The sequence below is a fragment of the Chionomys nivalis genome, chromosome X, assembly GCF_950005125.1.
Source record: "Chionomys nivalis chromosome X, mChiNiv1.1, whole genome shotgun sequence".
Taxonomy (NCBI): Eukaryota; Metazoa; Chordata; class Mammalia; order Rodentia; family Cricetidae; genus Chionomys; species Chionomys nivalis.
Window position 1 is genome coordinate 32483315 of NC_080112.1, and position 23331 is coordinate 32506645.

Sequence of the window (23331 nt, forward strand, 5' to 3'; positions counted from 1 at the left end):
TTTCCCAGAGTTGGGCTGGTAAACATGCCTTCCAGAACAGGTGGTAAATGAACCTCTGACATTCTGGAAAGCCAAGCAGGATGGAAACAACAACTAAAGTGGCTGCTTTGATCTTAGCCATACCTGCTTATCAATTTAAAGCAATTATCTATAAAGAATTGCAGATATGCAATAAAGACAAATTCAGAAAAAATAAACCTTTATATGAATCATAATGTGTTTAAAATGTACATAGGTTTAAGAAAAAAGAAACATGTATATAGGCAGTTTTAGAAAGAAATAGTTTTTAAAAATAAGTCTTTAAAGAGACAATAAAAGCAATATAAGAGTACAGACCATCATAGATTAAAGGATTAAAGATAATAAAATAAATATTAAAAACTAGTAGAGAAAAAATAAGCTACATCAAGATGAAATATACACAGAAAGTCTGAATTATGTATACTATTGTGTTTTCTTTGAATATTTTGACTGTGAATGAGCTAACTATAGAGAGATATTTCATTGTACAGGCTGCTAAGCTAAACCAGCATATGTATTTTAAAATTATCTTGAGTTCAAAATTTAAATATAAGGATATGTTACTTTGGAAAAGAAGTTCTGCTTTTGTTTCCACAGAATATGAGAACTTATGGATGCCTTCCAGGCTAATGTGGTTTGATGGAACAAGAACTTCTGAAAGGTCTTTATGAACCCTAAAAATCCTTCACCCAACAAGCAGCAGGAAAAAGTTTGAAGAAAACTATACCCAAATTCCCAAAAAGATTGTATGTAAATGTTTGTTTTTATTTAAAGGGGGCTGATTATAAATATTTAACAGCTACAGTCAATTTCTCAAAAAAAAAATAAGGGGGACTTGATATAAAGGTGGTACTTTGCATTGGTATGGATCTTGGTTTATTGATACAAATTTAAGGTCAATTTTGTTATCTGTATGTTTCTACTCTTGTTAAAGGTTTATGTTTTTACATCTCATTTTAAAATACAATGTATAATTAAAAGTTAGATTAATTAGGTATTCATTTATAATAGTCAAACTTCTAGTCATGTTAGTTATGTTTTCTAGTTATACATATATATATCCCAGTTAGATAGAGAATCTTCAACACTTCAAAGACCTACAGGCTATGGAATTTAAAAGGTTTTAAAAACTTAGATTTTTCTCAGCATGGTCCTTCAGGGTTCTTGCTTCACAGAGGAAATGACTAGACATTCTGCAGGACACAGAAGAAAGTGACTGACAAAGTGCCAATATAGGTGAAACAGTCTTTCAAATGTCCTGCTTCATGGAAAAGTGCCAGGTACTATGAGCCTGTAGGCTGAAGATGCATGCCCCAATGTTGCAGAACACTGGGTGACTTTCCAGGCAGTGAAATGTCACTGTCATTTCTAGAACTTTGGACATTGCCTACAATGAACTTCATGTTTACTTAGGTAATATCTTATACTTTTATTGTCTTTGATGAAGCTGAAGATAGTTATACTTTTCCTCAGTTATAATAAAAGATAAATTAGATGCAAAAGTTTAGACACACAGAGATAAGATAGATGATAGAATATTTTCTTTAATTTTTGCCTAATACAAATAGACTAGGTATTATAACTATAATTCTTGCTTGATATATATTTATTTTGTTATATATAATTTTATTGTGTTAAAGTTAAAACCTTCCTTTTTATTTAGACATAAAGGGGGAGATGATATGGAATTTCCCTCTTTATGTTATGAATGTGTTTTATTATCATTGGCTTATTAATAATAAGTTGCTTTGACTTATTGCAGGGCTAAATATAGGTAGGCAGGAAACAAAATTGAATGCTAGAAGAAAAAAGGCAAAAACATGTAGCTGCAAAAGAAGAAAGATGCCAGAAACTTACTGGTAAGCCACAGCCTCATGGTGATACACAGATTAACAGAAATGGGTTAACTTAAGATGTAAGAGCTTTCAAAGAATATGCCTAAGATATTGGCCAAAGAGTGTTGTAATTAATATAATTTCTGTGTGATTATTTGGGTCTGAGCAGCAAGAAAACCAATGTGCAGTCTCTTCTCACAGTTTATCTTCAACAAAAGCCATGCAAAAACTTAGTCTCTACCATGGCAATGCCAATGGTGGTGGATCATGGAATCATTAGTCTTGGGGGGGGGCTGTGTTATGGGAGTGAGTTAGCTTTTATGGGATTTAAATGACCATGCTTTCCATGAAAATATGTTGTTGCTGAGGTTTTTGTTCTTTGCTCAGCTGGGATTCCCATACACCAATGTGATTTCTTCTGAGTATGCTTGCTTCCATTTCTGTTTCTCTGCCAAATTGTGATGCAGTTTGCATTATTATAGTAATACCAGATGAAGAACATCAACACCCAACACACAGTACTGTTTCTTCCCAAGCTGATATCCACAAACAGAGGAATGGTATGATACCTCTTGCTGTAAATGCTAATGACACATTGGCGAAAGTCTGGTTTTCATTCCAGTTAGTTAAGTCTGGTGGTATGGGGTCCTTAGTTATAAAGAACAGAATGCCTTTTAAAGTATATTGGGTATTTTATCATCACTCTGACTAAATAGCTGTCAAAAACAACTTAAGAGATAAGTTTTATTTCAACTTGTGGCTTCAGACAATTCAGCTTTTGCTCCAACAGGTTGTTTTGCATTTAGAGCACACCAGCAACTTCAGAGTAGTGGGAACATGGAAAGATTAGTGAATGGAAAGAGTTTATGTAGGCCCACTGCTGCACTTTTGCTTTGAAGTGTGATCATGGTTGGGAACAATGCTCCTCCTCCTTCTGTTTCTTCTTGAATAAATCTTGCCAGTCCTGGATGAAGTCACCACAAGCCCTGTGTGGGTAGGTGCAGCCACCAACTGACTGTGATTTGCAGGGTGACTACAGAACTCATCATTACTTAAAGTACTCATGACACAAATAGGGTTCATTGGGTGACCTCTATCCACTCCCAAACAATGTTTTCATCTAGGATGTTAGTCATTTACCCAAATAAACAGTAATCACATTGAATACTTTATACCTAGTGCCTAAATGAAAATGTCTCATGCTGTGAGAGTTTTTCATGGGGTAGTTGAATAATCATCACACAGCAAATAGTCAGGAAGAGGGTGTAGAGGACTTTGATAGGATAAAAAGGAGCAGAATGGGTAAGGTTGGATGGGATAAACTATTTATGCAGGTTGGGTATAGTGAGCATATTAGGGGAAATGGAGAAAGAAGGACAATAGTCAAATAGACTAGGGTGAAAGAGTGGGGTAGAAAAATGAGGAAGTCAGAACATGGAGATGACTCAGCTGTAAAAGCACTTGCTGTGCAAGTTTGCATACCCATGTTCAATTCCCTCAGAAGTCATGGGATAGACCCAGGTCTCCCTAGGTTAAAATGGGAGGTATACACAAGAGAATCTTGTATGTGCACTGCTCCTGTCTTAAAAACAAGGGAGAGGGGGAAATGGTTCCTGAAAAGTTGTCCTCTGAATTTCATACAGGTACTCAAATTCACACACACACACACACACACATGCACACACACACACACACATGCACACACACACACAAACCTTAAAGAAATAAAATGGCATCAGATTCTAGGGATATTATGAAACAGACATAAGATTTCCCTATAAATGAACTATCAAGTGAGAAATGAAGAAAGAAATCAAATCAATGTAATTACTAAAAATGATTTAAAAAACACATTTAATTTGTCTCATGTGTTCTTCCTTTATTTTCAAGAGAATTGTGTTTTATGGGCTATCATCCCAACATTGTCATTGTGGGCACCTGAATCTTTACCATACCCCCATCTGATTAAATGCTATGTGTGATCCAACCTCAACTTGCATCCTGCTCCTCTTTATCCTATCAAAACCCTCTACACCCACTTCCTGGGTATTTGCTGTGTGATGATTACTCAAGCACCCCATCAAAATCCCTCACAGCATGAGATATTTTCATTTAGGCATTAAGCAGAAAGTATTCAATGTGATTACTGTGTATTTGGGTAAATGACTAACATCCTAGATGAAAATAGCATTCTGTTCAGGAGGGGGTGGAGGTCATCCAAATGAGCCCTCTTCTTGTGATGAGTACTTTAAGTAATGATGAGTTATATAATCACCTGCAGATCACAGTAAGTTTGTGACCACCCCTACCCACACACTGCTTGTGATGACTTCGTCCAGGGCCGCCAAATTTTGCTTAAGAAGAAACAGGAGGATGTGGAGGAGCAGGAGCAGAAGGAGCATTGTTTCCAGCCATAAACACACCTCAATGCAAAAGTGCAGCAGTTGCCCTGCACTCTTGTCGTTCACTAATCCTCCCATGTTTCCAACACAGTTGCTGGTGTGCTACAAATACAAATTAGCCCTTTGAAGTCAATATGACATATAGCTACTTTGCCTTGTGGGCCCCTGGCAAGAATCCCAAAATTTTGTGTATAATATTGTGGTTTGAATATGGTTTGTCCTCTCCAAAACTCATGCAGAACCTTAGTGCCTACTGTGGCAATGTTTAACAGTAGTGTCAACTATACAAAGTGTTTTGTAGCATGAACCCATTAGTCTTTGAAGGCCCTAATGCCTGTAGTGCAGGAGTAAGTTAGGTTTTGTGGAACTAAAATTACTGGGATTACCATTATAGCATGTTATTGTTGAGTTTGCTCGTCTTTGTTCTCCTAAGCTTCCCGACTTTCCATGTGATTTCTTTTTATCACACTTCTGCTTCTCTGAAAACATTTTTTGCACTGTTATAGTAATATTAGATAAAGAAAATCAGCATTCAACATATGGTACTGTTTCTCTCCAATCTGATATTCCCAAATTCATGAATGGAAATGAGAGTGGTACCTTTTGCAGTTAATGCTAATGACAAACTAGCCAAAGTCTTGCTTTTACTCTGGTTGCTTCAGACTGGTGGTGTGGAATGCTTGATTTTAAAGATTGGGATGCTTTCTAAGGAGCATTGGTTATTTTTATCATTACTGTAACCAAATAACTGTCATAATTAGGGAGAATTTATTTCAACTCACCAGCTTCGGAGGGTTCTATTTGTGCTTGCTTATTCCCACTTGATTGAACAGCATATAATGGCAGTTGAAGAACATGGCAAAGGAAAAATGCACACTTCATGTCCAGAAAGAAGTAGAAAGTGGAATATAGGAATGGGCCACAATTTGTAACTTTAAGTCCATGATTTCACTGACATTTCTTCCAACTATGCTACAAATCCTTCTCCCTCACCTCATAATAATGTTATCAATTAAATTAAGAATCTCTAAATGGATTCAGGTAGTGACTAGATCTGAGCCCTAAAACATCAAGAGGTCAATAGTTGGAGACTATAGATGACATTTCATATTCAAACCATACTAGTTATGAGCTAAAGATGAGTCCTTTGAACTGGAATTTGAAACTACTGCTTAGTCACTCACTCTGAGATGAATTAGCAGGAAAAGAAGCTACTATCTGGCTAATTCTGATTCCCAAGTGGAAAACTGGGTTTTGTCCACTATACAATGGGTCAAGAACAAGATAATTACAACTAGGAGGTCCCTTGATGTGTTCCATGGCCAGTATAGCTATGGATATCATAGAGACCTGGAAAGCAGGTTAATGGTAGACAGAGACGTAAGACTCTGAGTTAACTTCAGGAATAGGAATAAACAAGTCTTATTTTTTCCCACAGCTGATTAAATATTGTTTAGTTAGCTACCAAGGATAGCATTGCAAGCAGAGCTTGAGTAACAATACCTTTGACCCCATTATCTGAGTTCTTCTTTCTGCACTTCCCTGTCTTGTGTCTTTGTTTTGCCCTGTGGACATTCCTCACAGGTCTTATCTGGTGCCTGCAGTTTTCAGCAGAGTGAGAAGCACTGTCTGGGTCAAAGTTTGTGCTTGAGAAAGAAACTGAAAACCATCCTGACCCCAACTGATATGGTGCTCCATTCTCCTAGGTCCTGTAGTGAAAGTTACTGGTAAACTAGAACATCCTAATTTAGGCAAGAATGCCAATAGAGCACATCTTTCAACAATGAAATTTTGCATCTCCCTACAATGTAAAGGAACAAAAGAACTGAAGTGTTTATTGAAGATGAAAGGAATATGAGCTATTTACTGAAAAATGGCAGTTTTAAATGCCTGTTTATACCCTCATGGCTATTATAAAAATGAAAACTATAATATTACCTCCCAATTTTACTGTTTTACTTTAATTATTTGATTTTATAATGTTTTAGGATTTTATTCCTTTATATGTGTCACCTCCCTATCATCTAAGAAAAGATTTGCCAATAATAGTTAACTATATCCTACCTGTTATGGTTTTGGTCCCTGGTCCCTTTAAGAGGCAAGCCATGCTTACTCTCGGTGACCCCTGACCTCTCATCACCATCTTGAATCTCTCTCTGTTCTCTCTCCTGGCACATGTACATTTCTCTGTCTCTCGGACCCTTCTCTCTGTCTCTCTCCTTTCCCTTCTCCTTCTCTACCTACTCTCTCCTCTCTCTCTCTCTCTCTCTCTCTCTCTCTCTCTCTCTCTCTCTCTCCTCTTAGTAATAAATGTCCAGTTCTGATCCATACGATGTGTCTGTTACATGTCCCTACCCACGTACCCGCTTGCCTTTGGGAACCTGCTCAGTCGCTCACCGCATGGTGAGCAGCCTGCCCCACTGCTCTGTGAGCTTGCTGCCTGCTCATACCACCCTCTTAGGCCATGTGCCTTTTACCCGCTGCATGCTCACATATACCTGCTCTGGTGTGAGCCTGCCGGGGACACGCCAGCATTTTTTGAGAAATCATAAAACTACCTAATTTGCAACACAAAATAGAGAAAGTTGACCAGTCTTTACATGTGTCTGAAAGAGTCGGGAAGAGGTTTATTTTCAAGAATTGTGGCATATAATCAAACAGAGTGATATAGGCCTAGCTACTTGGGAGGCTGAAGCATCTGAGTTCACAGCCTGCCTAGGCTACACTGAATGAGCTGAAGGCCAAGATAGGCAACTTAGTGAGACTCTGTGTCAAAAGAGAGTAAAATGAGAATGTAACACAGGCACCTGTTATGGTTTTCTGTCTCTTTAAGAGACAAGCCACACCCACTCCCTCCCCCATCAAGCTGAGGCAGGTTGATCTCCAGCTTCTGGCCTGAGCTCTCTCTCTTTTCCATCTTCCTCTCAGAGAGGCAGCTTCGCTTCTGCCTCTCTCCCCACTTCTCTGCTTCCTCCCTTCTCTGTCTCTTTCTCCTTTCCTCTCTCTTTCTCTCTCTCTCTTTCTCTCTCTCTCTCTCTCTCTCTCCTCTCTTTCTCTGCCCCCCTTCTCCCTTCCCCTTCATAACCCCCTGAATAAATATTCAACCTCACTCTGCAAGTCGTGTCTATCCATGTCTCTGTCTCCTGCTCGCCTGCCATGTGTCTCCCTGCCTGGGACCACTGCTCGGGGACCGGCAGCCATCTCTGGCTGCTCCCAGGGCCCGCTGCCTCCCGCCACATGGCCCACCACCACCGCTTGGGCCACCACTCTGGGACCAGCAGCTGTCTCTGCCTGGGACTGGCTGCTCCCAGGGCCTGCTGCCACCATTTGGGACCTACAGCATTTCTGCTGCCTACTGCTGCCGGGGATCTTGCCACATATATTTTTTAAAAGAATATTATTGGTGCCATGTCTCGGATGATTTGCCCTCCCCGGACTTCCACCCGGGGCCGGAGTTCCGGCTTTAGGCGCCTTCCCGGACTCTGAGCTCCCTCCCAGGGCACAATCAGGACCCGAAGACCTTCTCTACAATGACCCACGTATTCCATCTGCCTGGACGCAGCTCCTCCAAATAACACCGGCTTCTAATCGTGAGTGTCCCCATTTCGGCCAGCTTAACCATCTCTTTTAACCCAAGGGATTTACCATTGAGCTCCTGGCAACCCTTCGTGGTTTCTAGGGATGGTGGGACCCCCAACCGTGGGCCTTCAGGGCCTCGATTGTTCCTTTCGATGGTGTGGCCTTAGCCAGCCCCTCAGCTCACCCATGCCTGGAGGCCTGGGGTCTCCAGTTCTCCCTCGTTTTCTCTTTTCATTCCTTTTTTTCCTTCTTTTCATCGTAACTGCCACTAGTACACTGCTATGGTGTAGCCTGGCCTTGGCTGAATCCTTCCTGCCAGGGAATCCCTCTCCCGTCGGAGGCTCGAGTCGATTCAGCCAGGTTATAACACCCCCTCCCCCCCCCCCGTGAGCTCGGACGCCTTTTCACAGGGCCTGGGTGTTCGTGCCATCTACATCTCACCTTAACAGGGAGCTGTTCTTGTTGTAGGCTTGAGGTGCCACGGTTTTTGTGGGTGTTTTCACGGCCTTGACCACGGGAGCCAAGCCGTCCAGACCTATCTCTCCAGCCTCATGCTTTAATGCCTTACACTTATCCGTCTCTGTTCAAAAAATGACCCCAATATACCTTAGAGAAAAACTGTAAATGGCCACCTAATGGCACACTACCACTGTACAGACAAATATGTAGGCCCTAAGACGGCTTTTAAAATTCCATCCGGCTTTTTCAATTCCAGCCATGGCATGGTGCAGTTTTTTCGGTTCCAGCCCTTTGCCCCTCCCCTCTGCGGCTTTTGTTATGGCATGGTGGCAGACAACACGTGGCAGTCGCCATCTTGGCTGAGGGCCAGATGGGTCAGGTGACTTTTTCGCCATCTTGACTGGGGGCCAGGTCACGTGACCACACTCTCCTGGTTTTACTCCCAGTTTTACCCTGCCTTCTCACCCGGTTTTCACTAAAATCCTCCTGTTAACCCTGTTACATGTGCTTTGAGCAATGTCATGTCTCTGATAGGGCTCATCAGAGTCATCCACGTTGCCCAATTCCTGTTCACTCTTTCTATGCATAATAATTCTTCATTACATCTCATTTCAGACTTCAAAACCATGAGTCTCATATTTTAAACTGGTATGTACTTTTAGCCATTCTCTACCATTGTCAGTTCTGCCACTAACCTTATATTACAAGCAGTTTTCCTCCTTCTTTCTACCTTTTTACAAATGTAAATCTTCCCTGTTAAGTTGAGAGCCAGTGCGGTCAAGTTCAGACCCAACTTTCCAAACAAATTCTATACCATAGTTATACCTGATAAACAGCCCTCAACTGTTCAGAGATCTGGGGAATGTGATATTTAAGTATTTAATTATTAAAAACTTTTCACAACAAAAAGAGACAGGTTGGCTTCTAGCAGCAGACTCTTATTTCCTCCAAAGAAGACAGAAGACAAATGGACACACAGAACAACATCCTTCTGCAGTTCACTTCGACTGCCGAGTGCTGACCATTGGGAAAAATTGCCTTTCATCTAAACTAAAGACCTCTAGACTCAGACGGAATCGCTGGAATTGACAGCCTAGCTGCTCAGGTCAAGGTAGGCCTGTCTTCCCACAGATTTCTTAGACCACAGGGTCTTCTGGAGCCTGGCAGGCCCTGCACTAAACAGCAAAGGTCAAGTGCAATCTTCAGCGACCATGGAGGACGCAAAAAAGAGTAGCTCTGGGTGCCAACCAAGTAAGTTCTCTGTCATTTTTTAATCAGTAACTCAAGTAAAATCTTATCCTTCTCAAAGATCTCTGATAATTTGATAGATGAGAGGTTTTCCCAGATTACCTCACCAAACAAATTTCAAATCAAATTTCTCTCTTATGCTGCCTTCCATAGTCTTAAAAAATACTTTTCATTATACAAAAATATTCTACATTCATTATGTGTCTAAAACTTCTGTTTTCACAAACCCAAGGAGTTCTTGTGAGTTCCAGGGAGCCGAATTAAAGAATCCACCTTAAACAGGTCGGATACATCCCCCTCAATTCCCTGGCCCTAAATTTTTTTTTCCTTAATTTAACTTTATTCTTTGTTCTGCCAATACCTTAAACAGGATAAGAGATACCAGACATTTCCATGCCACAGACACCAGTCAGAATCAAAGAGACCATCCATGCCAGGGTGTGGCCAGAACACAGACTTCTCAGGTTCCCCCCGCAAAGACGATTCCCAGAATTCAACAGGAAGCAGTTTTGATAATTTGCTGCCCCAATTCCTTCAAACTGTAGTGTCTAATCTCCTGCTTTTTATTATAAGGAAGACCTGGGAATGTTATGGTTTTCTGTCTCTTTAAGGGACAAGCCACGCCCACTCGCTTCCCCATCCGCTGAGGCAGGTGGATCTCCAGCTTCTGGCCTGAGTTCGCTCTCTTTTCCATCTTCCTCTCAGAGAGGCAGCTTCGCTTCTGCCTCTCTCCCCACTTCTCTGCTTCCCCCTTCTCTGTCTCTTTCTCCTTTCCTCTCTCTCTCTTTCTCTCTCTTTCTCTCTCTCTCTCTTTCTCTCTCTCTCTCTCCTCTCTTTCTCTGCCCCCCTTCTCCCTTCCCCTTCATCACCCCCTGAATAAATATTCAACCTCACTCTGCAAGTCGTGTCTATCCATGTCTCTGTCTCCTGCTCGCCTGCCATGTGTCTCCCTGCCTGGGACCAGCCACTGCTCGGGGACCGACAGCCATCTCTGGCTGCTCCCAGGGCCCGCTGCCTCCCGCCACATGACCCACCACCACCGCTCGGGCCACGGCTCTGGGACCAGCAGCTGTCTCTGCCTGGGACTGGCTGCTCACAGGGCCTGCTGTCTGCTGCCCCATGGCCTGCTGCCACCATTTGGGACCTACAGCATTTCTGCTGCCTACTGCTGCCGGGGATCTTGCCACATATTTTTAAAAAATCATAAAAACACCAATGTTCAATCCTAAGTACAAGAAAAAATAGCTCATGTGATTGTGGAACCTTGGGGCTTTAGTCACTTCAGGTAGCATTTACAAAATACTACAAACAATGCTGTTACTTATTAACAATGCAAATATGTTTCCCCAGTTCTAGATGTTAGGAAGTTCACAACAATGGTCAAAAACATTCAGAGTCTGATTTATAGATTATGTCTTCTAGGTAGGTCCTCATGTGATAATAGGGATAAAGCCTCTTTGTATAAGGGCACTAATATCCATGAAAGTAGAATACTCTTGACCTAATCATATCCCTAAGGCCCCTCATTCTAATATCACTTTGATAAGGTTATGATTTCAAAATATGAACTTTAGGAGGAACACTATCAAACCACAATACTTGGTAAGTTCATAATCATAAATGGAATGATCTAGTATCCTGGATACCTGGAGAAAAGTTGCAGTTTGAGTCCAAAGATAGTGGGGATATGGTTTCAGAATTCTTTGCTAGAAGCAGTGAGTTTTTGCTCTCCCAAACCTTCAACTGAATGATTCCGATCAACATTATGAAAGGTCATTTGCTTTAATTAAAGTCCACCAGGTTAAGCCTTAATCTTATTCACATAACACTTTTCTAGAAACATTTATATAATAATGTTTGCCAAAATATCTGAGAACCATGGCTCAGACAAGTTGACCCAAACTTAACCCACACACTAGTCCTCAGGATCCTGCACAAGAAGCACATTCATCTTGAGAAAAATGAAGTGCTGTCCTGAAATGAAAGACGAATAGCATGTTCTTTGTATGAATGTACAAAGCTATGAATTGACACCCTACAAAGGACTTGAACTGCCTCCATCAGGACTTCTACATGCCAGACTCTGAAAAGAAATCATTCAGAAAATCAGTTAATTGTTCTGTTACGAGGTTTTTCTCTTCCTAAGTCACCCTTTGTAGAGACTTCAGTTCAGCTCCAAGTAAAAATAGCTACAGCAAACAGGCCACTTTCCCATTCCCATTCTCTGGGGACAGAATGATTTCTGATGCACAATCTATCTCAAATGTCAGTATTCAAAGACCATTGAGGTTACTTGATAAAGGTGAAAATCACTTTAAAAATTCTGAAATATCAATAAACCACTGGACTTTGGAGACCAATGTTGAGAATTAGAACAACAAAAGAGAAACATGGAGATTTGAGATAGTATGCCAATACGAAATTATATCCACCAAAAATGTCAGAGCAAAACACAAATGTCTACTTGCATAATTAATAAGATTGTACCCATTGAGAGAATATCAGATAACATTCAGATGAAGCCTAAAATTACTAAGTTTAAACATGCAATGGAAATGGGAAAATGGGTCAAAATATACAAAAAAACATAGTTCATTCAGAATAATTAGGAAAACTATGAAAGATAAAGAAATTGAAGCTATGAAGGAAATGAATGAATAAATGAATACATGTGGTGTGTTTTCTCCATATTTTCTACAAAATCAGATGATGCAAATAAAACACCATAAAAATTTCAGGCACACACTCTGTTTTCCTTCTTCAGGTCTACAGAGGGCTTGTTTTCACTGAAAAATAGCAAGTTAATAAAAGGAAATAATAAGACATTGTATTAAAATTGTTTAAAAATACTGCAAAAGTGTTACAGGTTATAACTGTCCCAGAAAACTGGATTCTGATATCTTATCTCCTTGTGATTTTCAGTAGAAATAATAGGATAATTATAGTGTTGTGAGATTTGTATGTTGTCCAGTGGTAGAATGAAAAAGAAAAAACTATATGGAGCTGAGTGTGGAGTTCACTGCTAGAGTACTTGTCTAGAATATGTGACATTAATAAGGCCTGAGTTTGATGCCTTACACCAATCATAGACACAAACATAAGAAAACAAAAGAGGAAGATATCAAAAGAATAATAGATGTGATCAAGTAAAAACTGAAATCGGTTGCATTACCAAATGAAATAAAATGAAAAGCAAATAACAAATGAATAAAATATTTACAAAATATATTACAAACATAAATTTGATAGCTTTAATATGAAAAAATTCTTCTAAAATAATGAGAAATTACAAATTGCTATAATGAAACAATAGGTAAAAATTCATAAACTATCATTTTACATTAAAAGAAATATTATGGCCAACAGGCATATAAGATATTCAAACTCACTAGTGGTAATAAAGGATGCAAATTAAGATTTTTGCTTCTGGTCAAGATGCAATAACAGGGAATAGATTTATTCTCACACTTGAAACAATTAAATAAATGAAAATGAAAATAAATGAGCAATGGCATTCAAGACACTGAGTGTCAGGTAATGAAGGACAATGATCTTTATGAGACCAGGACCAAATGAGGGAAATCTTGTGATTGTATTAATTTACTTCCCGGGGAATTCTAAACCAGCATGCTTGGATGGGAAACCTTGGAAAAACATGGAGAAGTAAATTTAGGAAACAGAGCTGGGAGGTCAGGGAGTCCAAGAAACTTATAGATCACAAGGCAAAATTGTAAGGGTAAAGATTCACAGAGAATCCTAAAGATAGAGTTCTACAGAAGTCCCTCTTTAAGACTTTTTAAGGATATTTTCAGTGAATTCATGGTAGAAACTACCCAAGGCCAGGGAATAATCATTTGGAAAGGTCAAAGTACAGGGAACTTTTACTCAAGACTAGGAATAGGGCCCCTTCCTACCAATTAGACAAAAAAGACTTAAAATTCACTGTACATTGTACAGACTGGTTTGAGAACTTTTTCTCCATCCAGAGAAATAATTGGGCCTTTATTCTTCACTGCACTATACCTAACAAATCATAAAAGCAAGATACAAGGCATCTTATGTTTTAGCCTCTAATCATGTCAGTAGGAAAAAAATATCCAGAACCAAAAAAGTAAAGCCATAGTATTTACATAAGATTTAGTCAAGTTTACTTTTGTTGTTATATTGAAACATCTTGAAAAGGTCACTTATAAGATAAAGAAGGTTTATGTAGTTCAGTTTGAGAAAATCAAATTCAAAGACTGTGTTGGAGGTGGATGAATGGGTATTCTTCTGGCCTCTTATTACGGCAGAAGGTGACAGCGTGTTGCATTTGAACTGCTGATAAGGTCATATGGGATGCATCTCATGTGCACAATTACCTAAGAACCATTGACTAGGTTCTTACACCAGGTTCTTGCCTCTTCAAGGTTCCACCAACTTAAAAAAAGCACAATCCTAGAAAGAAAGTCTTTAATCACTATAAACCTTTAAGAGCCACAAAGTGTGACCAAATTATAGCAAAATCAAATCACATCTTTCTAATATTACAAAGAAGGAGGAAAGACTTATTTGATTTGACCCACATGTTCATTATCAATCAATAGGAATAATACAAAACTAACTTTGATGCTAGCTTTAGCAGAAAAGAGTGTTGTGACCTTACCAGAAGTGTATTTTGTGTGTTGACAAAGCAGACAGAGGGTATGTGTCAAATACTCCAAATGAACTTATAGAAAAAGCATCTATGAAACATGAAAAAAAGGGCTGGGTAGTGGTTGCACATGCTTTTAATCCCAGTACTAGGGAGGCAGAGTGAATTCTGTGAGTTCGAGGCCAGCCTGGTCTACAAGAGCTAGTTCAAGGACAGACACCAAAGCTACACAGAGAAACCCTGTCTGGAAAAACCAAAAAGGTAAAAAAGAAAAACATGAGAAGAAAAATATACTAGGTCACATTAAAATATGCTAGTCATTTAAAAATATTACTAAAGGATATGGGTTCAGTATCTAAGAGTGTATGAAAATGAATTTATTAGAATGAAGAAAACAATTCGAACTATAATGCAAAGAAGAGATTTAGTTTTTAAAGAAGTTCAGTTTTACTTACCCAGATTTATTTTTATTTTATTTTTTTTAATATTTATTTATTATGTATACAATATTCTGACTGTATGCCTGAAGGCCAGAAGAGGGCGCCAGACCTCTTTACAGATGGTTGTGAGCCACCATGTGGTTGCTGGGAATTGAACTCAGGACCTTTGGAAGAGCAGGCAATGCTCTTAACCACTGAGCCATCTCTCCAGCCCCCCCCCCAGATTTATTTTTAAAGGAGCCAGTGCTCTTAATTGCTGACCCATCTCTCCAATATCCTTTAAATAATTTAATGTATCTGGTCTGCATGTTCAGGTGAAGCCAGAAGACAGTGATGAATCCCTTGAAGCTGGAGTTATAAGCTAAACTACCCAAAAAGGTGCAGGGAAGCAAACCCCTGTCCTCTTCATGCATCTGTTCCATGCATCTAGGTCAAGTTTGTGTGCAACATGGGAGCATGATTTCTACAGCCATGTGGAAGGATTTAGACCAGCATCCGCGAAGGAACTAGTGCCAAAAGAAGTCGGAGGCTCATAAGCCCCAAGCCTTCGGAGGCTGGGACACCCTATGAGGTGCCAAGACAACAGAACCACCCATTGCCAGAATGAGGGAATCTCCCAATTCAGAAAAGAGAATTTAAAAGAAAAAACTAATGGCTTCTTTCTGCAACGGAGGAATGGAGGAAGAGAAGAAAGGAATCTGTATGTACCTAATAGTTTATACAAAAGTCAACTCAAAGAGGATCTTGGGCCTAAATGTCAACAAACCCCTAAGGCTTTCCAAAGAAATACAGGCAAAAACTTGTCGTTGGGTTAAAAGCATGATTCATGAAATAAAGAAAAAAAAGTCAAGTTGAACTTTATAAAAAAAAAGTCAAGTTGAACTTTATAAAAATTAAAAAACATTTACTTTGCAAAAGGCATTGCATGCAAAATGAAGCTTCTGAGTGGGAGAAAATATTTGTGAGTTATGTATTAAATAAAAGACTTGTATATAGGTTATAAAAGCAATTTAACAAGAAGAAAGTAAACAACCCCATTACAAATAGGCAAAAAATCTGAATAGATATTTTGTTTAAAAAATCCATATAAATAGCAAACAAACATATTAAATGATGCTCAGCATCACTTGGTATTGGGAAAATGCAAATTAAAACAACAGTGAGATACATCCACAGGACAATGAAGGAGGCCATTAGTATCTGGCAATGTCACACGCTGGCAAGAACATAGGGGAATAGGAGCTTTCATATGTTGGTAGCAGACATGGAAAATAGTGCAGCCCTTTAAAAAAATAGTTTGAAAGCTTCTTACCATATGACCCAACAAGTATACTACTAGGTATTTATCTTATGGCTTATGAAATTAAAGAAAAACTTGAACCCTTTTAAAACCTGTTCATGAACAGTTGTAGCAATTTGAGTCATAGCTGCACAAATCTGGATATAATCCAAAAGCCTGTAAAAAGTTCAATAATTCTCATCTATAAGAAGGAACAATATTGCTACATAAATGGATTACAAAGTTATTCTACATTGTAAAAATGCCAGTCCCAAAAGATCATATATTCTAAATAATTATGTATGTATATGTGTAATTAAAAAGGAAGAGATCATGAATTTGAAAAGGAGTAGAGAGGAGGACACAATAGGAGTTGGAAGAGGGGGAGGGAGAGGTAGAAATGATGTGAACACAGTACTCATGTGTAAAATTCTCATAATAATAATAACAAAAAGATTGTATATTTTTTTGTGAGCCTAGCCTTTAACAGTTGAACCATCTCTCCTCCATACTCAAAACTTGGAATTTCAGATAACTATTTTGAATTACAGTTGATGAAAATTTAAGGTTTGAACAATCTGTAAAATAAGCATTTGAAAACTGAAAAAAATAAGATTATATATTTTATGAGTCTATTTTTGTGTCAATTAGAAAAAACAAATTAGTAAGGACAGGGAATCATCACTGGTTACCAGTCATTATGGTTTGATGAAAGTAGTGAGTATAAAGTAGCAGCATAAAGGAAGTAATAAAACCATTTTCTATCATAATCAAGGTGATAGCTTATATAAATCTATACATGTGTTCTAATTCATATAACTATGCACACATGATAATGAAATACCATTATACAAAGAAACATTTGCAAACAATTAACTGATAAGACCTAAAATTTTATATAGTACTCATACATATTTGGGAAATAATAGTAAAAGTCTAATGTCACTTACTAAATTTGAACATATACATATTCAATTCCACCACTTTTATTTCTGCATATATAGATCTAAAGTGCATATATATATATATATATATATATATATATATACAAGTATTAGAATGCAGTTAAATCATAAATGGAAATATCTCAAATTTTTACCAACAGAAAAGGAAAATAATTCTGTAATATTTTAATAAAATATTAATTGATGTGAAACTAATAAATTTCCAGAGACTTGGAGTTTATGAACAACTGACATGTTTTTCTTTCAGCTTTGCAGCCTAGGAAGTGTAAGATCAAGTTGCTGGAAAATTCCATTTGGTAAGGATTTCTTTTTTAAAGACAGTGACATTTCCTCATGAGGGGCAATCTAGTTTTCTGTATTTTCTTTTATAAAGACATTAATGTCATTTATGAAGTTAGAGCTCTCATAATCAAATTATCTGCTAAAAAGCTCTTCTATGACACTTAAAGGTGTAGGTATTCAATAAATGTAATTTAAGGGGATAGAAACATTCAGACCACAAAAAACCTGGTAACAACAAAAGGAATTAACAAATCCCTGTTAAATCTACCAATACTGGTGAATGTCAAAAATATAAGATGGAGTAGGGTAAAACATATAAACATGTTTGTCATATAATTTTTTTTTTAGAAATCAGAAAGTGTCAAGTTTGATATATTACATGTCAACATAGGGATTACCTTGGGGAGAAAGCATGTTTTTTTTTTTTTCATGTTACATACCAACCCCAGTTGCCCCCCTGTCCTATTTTTCCACTCCCTCTCCCCATATCACATCCCATATACTCCTCAGAGGGAATGGTAAGGCCTCCCTTAGGGAGTCACCGAAATCTGACATACAAAGTCGAGGCAAGACCAAGCCACTCCTCGTGTATCAAGGCTGAGCAAGGTATCCCACCATAGAGAATGTGCTTCAAAAAGCCAGTTCATGCACCTGGGATAAGTCCTGGTCCTATTGCCAGGGCGCACCCAACAGATCAAACCATATAACTGTCACCCATATTCTGAGGGCCTAGTTGGGCCCCATGCAGGTTCCCCAGGTGTCAGTCCAGAGTTCCTGAGCTCCTCTTAGCTCGGGTCAGCTGTCTCTGTAGTTTTCCAAATCATGATCTTGCCCCCCCTCCCTTGCTCATGTAATCCCTTCTGCTTCTCTTCAACTGAATTTCAGGAGCTTAACCTAGTGCTTGGCTGTGGGTCACTGCATCTGTTTCCATCAGTTACTGGTTGAGGGTTCTATAATGACAATTAGGGTACACACTAATATGATTATAGGGGAAAGTCAGTTCAAGTACTCTCTCCACTGTTGCTAGGAGTCATAGATAGAGTCATCTTTGTGGATTCCTGGCAATTTCCCTAGCACCAGGTTTCTCCCTAGCCTCAGTATGGCTCCCTCTATCAAGATATCTCTTTCATTTCTCTCCCTTTCCATTCTTCTCCCAACTAAGCCATTTAAACCCTTCATGTTCCCATTTCCCATTCCTTCCCTTCTATCCCATATCCCAGATTACCCAGGAGATTTTAACTATTTCTCTTTCCTGGGTTCCTCCATGTGTGTCCCTCTTAGGGTCTTCCATTTTAAACCTAATTTCTATGGGGTTCTGGATTGTAGTATGGTTAGCATGGTTATCCTTTGTTTTATGTCTAACATCCACTTATGAGTGAGTACATGCCATGTTTGTCTTCCTGGGTCTGGGTTACCTCACTCAGGATGATTTTGTTCTTAGTTCCCATTCATTTGCCTGCAAATTTCAAGGTGTCATTGTTTTTACCTCGAGAAATTCTCCATTGTATAAATGTACCACATTTTCTTTATCCATTCTTCAGATGAGATGGCATCTAGATTGTTTCTAGGCTCTGGCTATCATGAACAGTGTTGCTATGAACATAGTTGGGCAAATGTCCTTGTGGGTATGAGTGTGCATCCTTTGGGTATATGCTCAAATTTAGTATTGCTGAGTCTTGAGATAGATTGATTGCCAATTTTCTGATAGACTGCCATACTGCTTTCCAAAGTGGCTTTACAAGTTTACACTCCCACTATTAGTGGAGTAGTATTCCCCTTACTCCACATGGTCTCAAACATAAGCTATCATCAGTGTTTTTGATCTAAGGCATTCTGACAGGTATAAGATGGTATCTCAGTGTTGTTTTAATTTGCACATTTCCCTTATGGCTAAGAATGTTAAGCAGTTCCGTAAATTTTTAATTTTGGGGGGAGCATTTGAGTTTCTTCTCTTGATAATTCTTTGTTTAAATCTGCACTCCATTTTTAATTGGATTATTTGGTATTTTGATGTCTAATTTCTTGAGTTCTTTATATATTTCATAGTTCATCCCTCTGTAAGATGTGGGGATGATGAAGAACTTTTCCTAACTTCTAGATAGTCATTTTTGCCTTATTGACAATGTTCCTTGACTTACAGAAGCTTCTCAGTTTTAGGAGGTCCCATTTATTCGTTGTTGCTCTTAGTGTCTGCTACTGATGTTTTATTTAGGAAGCAGTTTCCTGCCCCCGTGTGTTCAAGGCTACTATTCACTTTGTCTTCTATCAGTTTTCATGTAACTGAATTTATGTTGAGGTCTTTGATTCATTTGGGCTTGAGTTTTGTGTATGGGGATAGAAACAGATCTATTTGCGTTGCTCTGTATGTCAGCATTCAGTCATGCCAGCACCATTTGTTGAAGATGTTTTCTTGTTTCCACTGCAAAATTTTGGTTTCTTTGTCAAAACTCAGGTGTCCAAAAGAAAATGAGTAAATCTTCAAATAGATGGATTACAATTCAGCTTTGAAATACCATCTTTATCTATGTAGGGTAATACATGCTTGTAATCTTATCTGCTAAGGAGGCTGAGGCAGGAGAATCATAAATTCCAGGACAGCTTTGACAATATACAAGACATTGTTTTTAAACAAATAAATTACCTGTTGTGTAACAGTTTCTTTTGAGGTTAAAACCTTCCCTCTTAGGGAGAAACTGCATAAGATGTGAAAGGGGGTTGGAAAAAGCAGGGTTTTTTTTTGTTTTTTTTTTTGTTTGTTTGTTTTTTTAAGATGGGATGATTCCAGGAAATGTAAAACAGCAGGATGTTCTAAGGGGAGGTAAACTTTCCATCTTACAGGGAAGCTAGTTAAGATAGGAAGTAAACAACTCACAATAGTTTTAGCAAATCTCTAAAACTGGCTAGACTCACTAGACCATTCCCTCCTCAATATTGTATGAATAGTAAACACCTCTGAGAGTTACTCACAGACCAGCTGAACTGCTTGGGAGAATCTTAGTTGGAGTAAACATAAAGAAGCAGAGAACAACTAAATATCCTGGAAGAAACTGATCAGCTGAGCTACATAAAAGAAGCTCAGACCAACTGAGTCATTGGTAAAAGACACCCTCCAACCTACTGAGCTGCCAACAGGTTGAATGGTGTGCTTGATTTTTGGCATTCATGCTGTGACATGGGGTAGGCTTTATTAATGCAAATGTCTTTGAGTTATTTCTGCTCATTTAACTCACACTCACATTTCTATAAGTAACCCTAATAAACCTCAATGGTTGACCAAGTTGGATTTTGTGATCTTATCCTTATTTTAGTCTGCCATTGGTTCCCTATCTGGGATGAATAGACATTTGTTCAAGAAAAATGACACAATATATAAATAAATAAATAAATAAATAAATAAATAAATAAATAAATAAAGGTTTTGAAGGAGGCCAGACATGGGGAGGTGATCAGGAAAATCATAGTAAATAATGATAAAGTGCATTATACAGACTCAAGTCTTGTCTGTTCTATTTATTCTCCATTGATTAAGAGTCTCTGGAAACTTCAGACTGCTTTTTCTTCTTGGCATTGAATGGGGGGAGGCATATGCTGGGGGTTTCCTTCATTGACATAAATTAACTTCACAAACTAATTTTAGTCTGTTTTCAGAGCTTTTCGTATGTCTGCAATTTCTCAAAATAACCCTTATGCCTGAGGCATATTTTGGGATGGTATATTCTAGTCTTCTGCAGTACCAATAAAACCAAAATTTAAATACTGCATATAGAAAAAAATAATATAGAAATTTTCAATGTGCTCCCAACACAGTAAAGAAATGTTGAAATTTATACAACTTTCACTCACCACTGGAAAATATGTATGCCTATAGTGCTCACATGACACAGGGGAAGAACCCTTCAAGAATACATTGTAGGAGAACCTTTAGCTAGGATCAACTGATACAAAACAGTCTCAAGAATGAGATTAGACCTAACTTCCATGATTAATTTGTTTGTGGATTGGTGTTCAGTAGGAAGGTCATAGGCCAAAATGTAAGGAAATAGTTTATTGGGTACATCTACCATTTCTTGAGTACTTAATTATCCTAAAACATTTGGCTTTATTATTTCAAGACCTATTTAAACATAGGACAATTTCTTGACCTTTTTATTGTGCATACTGTTTTTTTTTCATTCTAAATTCTTGTCATGAATGTCACCCATAGTAAAAATTCATCAATCTAAATTTAGTCTCTAAGAGTAGAAACAAAGATAAGAATAAAAAATAGATGCATGTTGCTAAGAGTCGCTTGTTCTTCCTGGCTACCTGGCTAGCTTAGCCCCAAAATAATCACACAGAAACTGTATTTATTAAATCACTGATTGTCCCATTAGCTCTAGCATCTTATTGGCTAACTCTTACATCTTAACCCATTTCTAGTAATCTGTATATCGCCACATGGTAGTGACTTACTGGCAAAGATTCAGCATGTCTGACTCTGGCAGCTCCATGGTGTCTCTCTGGCTCTGCCCTTCTTTCTTCCAGCATTCAACTGTTTTCCCCACCTACCAAAGTTCTATCAACAGGTCAAGGCAGTTTCTTTTTTCATTAGCCAATGTAAGAAGCACACAGACAGATAGACCTCCCATACCATTTCCCCTTTTTTGTTTAAACAAAAAGGAAGACTTTAACATAGTCAAATTACATAGGTATCTAGCAAGAATTACAGTTACAATATTTATATCTACTTTATCCTTTATCATAACTAAGGAAAACTATAACTATAAATTCTTTAACTCCATTAAAGACTCCAGAAGGATATAATATTACCTAAGTAAACAGGAAGTACATTGTAAGCAAATTCCAAAACTCTAGAATTTACAGAGACATCTTGCTGTCTGTACAGTCACCCAAAGTCCTTCTGTATTGTTTGGGCATCCATCTTCAGCCTACAGGCCCATAGTATCCGGTAGACTTTTTTTTTTATGAAGCAGGAAATTTCAAAGACAATACAGTCACTTTCTTCTGTATCCTGCAGAATGTTTTGCAGACTCTTTCATAAAGCAAAAACCCCAAAGGATCATCTTACCTCTAGGCAAGTTCAGCAGTCATTTCTCTGTGGATCCTGCATGTCTAGTTCATCTAACAAATTCCTTAAGGAGCCTCTTTGATGCCCATCATCCTCTTGAAGTAGATTGGTAATGCCAGGAGCAGATGTGACTCATTGTCATAAAAAGTCCTAAGTTATTAAAACATTTTAAATGTCATATTCTGAAGGTCTGTGAAAGATTTGAAGAAGACCTATCTAAATGAAATACATCTCTGTACATCTAGAGAATCTAATTAACATGGCTACAAACTTGACTATTATAGATGATTATCTATTTTCCTATATTTCTTAATTATACATTGCATTTTTAAATGAACTACACAGTCACAATCCCTTAGACAAAAGCAGACATATACATATAACAAAATTGACCTTAAACTTGTTTCAATAAACCATGATTAATACCAATGTAAATCTCTATAGCATATTCCCCTTTAAATGTAAACAAACATTTATATTTGGTAATATAGACACAGTTTTGTTTAAATGTTTTTTGCTGTTTGGGGGCACTGTTAATCAGGTCTTTTATGGTGTATCCTGTGTGCTAGGTTTATTTCAGTCAGCAGTTGGGCAAAGTATTTTTGTGGGGGTGTTTACAGCAACCTTTTAGGGGATCTTGTTTCATGAAACCATATTTGTCTGGAAGTAATTCACAGGTTCTCATCTTCTGTGTAAACAAGAATAGAGAATTTTAAAAGCAATATATCCTTAGACCCCAGTTTGAAAGTCATGACACCTTTATAATATACCTTCTGGTTTAGCTTAGCAGCCCATACAATGAAATGTCTCTCTATATTTAGCTCCTTTACAGTAAAAAAATTTAAAGAAAACACAATAGTACACATAATTTAAACTGTGAATTTTTAATTTTTACATGGCTTATTTTTTTACTTCTTTTAGTTTATGACTGTCTATACTCTGTCTCTTTAAAGACTTTATCCTTTTTTAAGCATTAACTTTATTTTATAATTTTACACCATTTTTAAGCCTAAATACATTTATCCAACACTATGACTCATTTGGATTTATTTTTTATTGTATATCTGTAATTCTTTACTGTCTAGGAGTGCTTTTTAAAATGCTAAGTGTTTTTTAAAAC